Raw genomic sequence first — 3,043 nt, forward strand, 5'->3', positions numbered from 1 at the left:
CCTTCCCTCAAGGGGATATTGAAGTACCTATCTCTGGGGCAGTCCTGGAGGCCCAGCAGGTTACAGGACCATTAGGGAGGCCCAAGAAAGGAGAAAGAGAAAGCTTTTAAAAGGGTTGTAGACAATGCCTGGCATATAGTAATCATTCAATAAATACTATTAAGACTAAACAATAACAGGTAACATTTTAATGGTAATTCCTTTAATGCCATGCTGTTAATAACTTTACGTATATGATATTAATAAATAGTTCTCACTGGTATCTCTGATTTCCATTTCAGGATCTGGCTTAGTAAAACCATGCTTTTTGGCTTCAGAAGGGCTGGAGATGTAGAAGCTCCGCTTGCTCTCCTGGTGTTAATCACATAGTTTCCAACTAAAGTAGCAGAATGTCATTGGCATGCTGGCAGAAGAAGCAAGCAGAGGGGAAGGGCTGATCCACTATCTACTTAAACAGCAAAACTTAAGGATTTTGCCTGCACCTGGCCATTTAATTGGAAATTAGAAGCTGGAAGATACTGCTGCTCCATGGGTACCTATAGTAAGGACTCCTGAATTGTGCTGAATCAGAGAGGTTTAGCCGATTCCTTTGCTGGACACTTCATATTTATTAATGGCCCACGTGACCTTGCAAGTTTTTCCCCAGCAAGGTCTGTGTCTTTTTTTTTTTTAAAGATTTATTCATTTTATTACAAAGTCAGATATACAGAAAGCAGGAGAGACAGAGAGGAAGATCTTCCATCTGATGTTTCACTCCCCAAGTGAGCCACAATGGCCAGTGCGCACCGATCCGAAGCCAGGAACCTCTTCCGGGTCTCCCACGCGGGTGCAGGGTCCCAAAGCCTTGGGCCGTCCTCAACTGCTTTCCCAGGCCACAAGCAGGGAGCTGGATGGGAAGTGGAGCTGCAGGGATTAGAACCAGCGCCCATATGGGATCCTGGTGCCTTCAGGGCAAGGACTTTAGCCGCTAGGCCACGCTGCTGGGCCCAAGGTCTGTGTCTTAACTAGCCGCTAGGCCCCCGCCCCCACGCCAGGAGCTCCTACAATGCTGCAAATACAGCACAGTGACTCAGTTCCAGGGAGGGAAGCCCAAACTGGCCATCCGGCTGTTGGACAAGCTGCCTTTCCTTCTTCCTATTTTTCCACATTTCTGCAGGCACAGCACACATTGCAGTGGAATATCATCTCGCTCCTCTGAAGACAGTGCTAATGCCAAGGTAGCTGTGGAAAGCCCACAGCACGTTTTCTTGTTTTTCTACAAATCTTTTACAGCCCCAAGAAGAGCGTCGTGCTGGGCATTTCTAAGTTTCAATCTTTTTCTTTAGTTGGCTTTTACAGTTTTAATATTAGGAACATTCCATCCTAGGGTTTACCATGAGTAACAAACATTTGACGCAGCATTATAATAGGACACAAAAACAAGGCAGGAAATGATTTCTGATTTCTGGACAACTGCAGCTTGTCCTCCTGGCGTGGTGTGTGTACACCAGGCTGGACCAGGCTGGACCAGGCTGGACCAGGCGTTCTGCACTATTCTGACTCCTTCTTAGGGCTCAGAAAGTTACATCCTTCCTCAAGTCTGTAAAGATGGATCACATTAGTGAGGGGAACTCGGTAAATCTGCGCGAAGCTTCACAGCCACACAACATGCCATTCGAGAACTCGCAACTCTGGTGTTACAGTTCTGTATGGAATCTGCTATTCCTGTATTCAACCTGATTGGAAATGGAGTCTTAATACTTTCACTTTTTAATCTGATTTATTTCTTTATTGGAAAGGTAGACTTTCAGAGAGAGAGACAGAAAGCGCTTCCTTCTGCTGGTTCACTCACCAATTGGTCCCCATGCTAGAGCTGAGCTGATTCAAAGCCAGGAGCCAGGAGCTTCTTCTAGGCTGCCCATGCTGGTGCAGGGTCTGAAGGCTTTGGGCCCTCCTCCGATATGGGATCCCAGTGCTTGCAGGTGGAGGATTAGCCAATTGAGGCATCCTGCTGACCCCAAGCGTTCCTATTTAAAATCATTGGTCCACTTTCAAGCCCTCTGCTGTCCTGTCCCATCGCCAAACTTCACACCCACAGCCTCAGAATTGGGGGTGGGGTGGGGAAGAACAGGTGACGCTAGGGGTGAAGGGAGCTCCAGGAGACTGCAGTGAAAACTTTGAGAACTTTCTGAGCTCAGGTGAGGTGGGGCTGGTCCATTTTCCCAATACACTGCTAATAATCCAAGCCATTCCAACATAGGCACAAACTTCTAGAATATTTCAGTTCAAATCGCACAGCTCACAATGGATGCTGTAAATTTTACCCTGATAGTATCTATGCCTCTTTCGGAGAAAAGCCCTGAACTAACAAGGAAGCCACTACTGAGTGCTACAGCCCAGGTCGGACGCCCCCCTCACCCCTCCGCTGACCCTTGGGGGAGGCCCAAACGTGCTGACTCCTCCCGCTGACCTCTGGCTCACAAAGGTGCCAAGCGGGTCACAGGGACCATTGTGAGGCAGCCGCCCTGGAAGTGCCCTTCACCGTCTTCACCGCGCCCCATGCAGGGCCTGGCTCTCACCAGGCTTTCCTCACGGCAGGAATGTCAGTGGCTCCCGGGAGAACCGAAACACCCTAACAGCCTAGAACTGAGGTCACTTTTCCCGCCCGACGCCCCTGAATGTGGGTCTGGAGGGTAGATTAAACCCGGGGAAAGGGATTTTTTTCCCCAGGCCCCAAGCTAATCAGGGTCCCTCCGCCCCCCGACCCAGCCCCAGGCGCCCCGGGACTCCCGCTGCCCCTAGCGATCACCCGGGAGGACAACGCCACGTTTCCACCAGGCGGGGCGGAGCAGACCCCGCAGGCCAGGGCTGGAGCCCGGGCGGGAAAGGCCGCGCGCGGGGCACGCCGGGAAAGCCCGCCCCGCCCTGTGCCGCGCCTGGGCCGGGCGACCCTCCCTCCGCGGGCGGCGCTGATTGGCCCGCCGAGCGCCGCGCGCTGATTGGCCGCGTGGGCGAGGCGGAGGAGAGCCGTGCGCAGCGGCGTGTGTGGGGCCGTGTGCAGACC

Source organism: Ochotona princeps, chromosome 21 (genome assembly GCF_030435755.1).
Source record: "Ochotona princeps isolate mOchPri1 chromosome 21, mOchPri1.hap1, whole genome shotgun sequence".
In the NCBI taxonomy this organism is placed as follows: Eukaryota; Metazoa; Chordata; class Mammalia; order Lagomorpha; family Ochotonidae; genus Ochotona; species Ochotona princeps.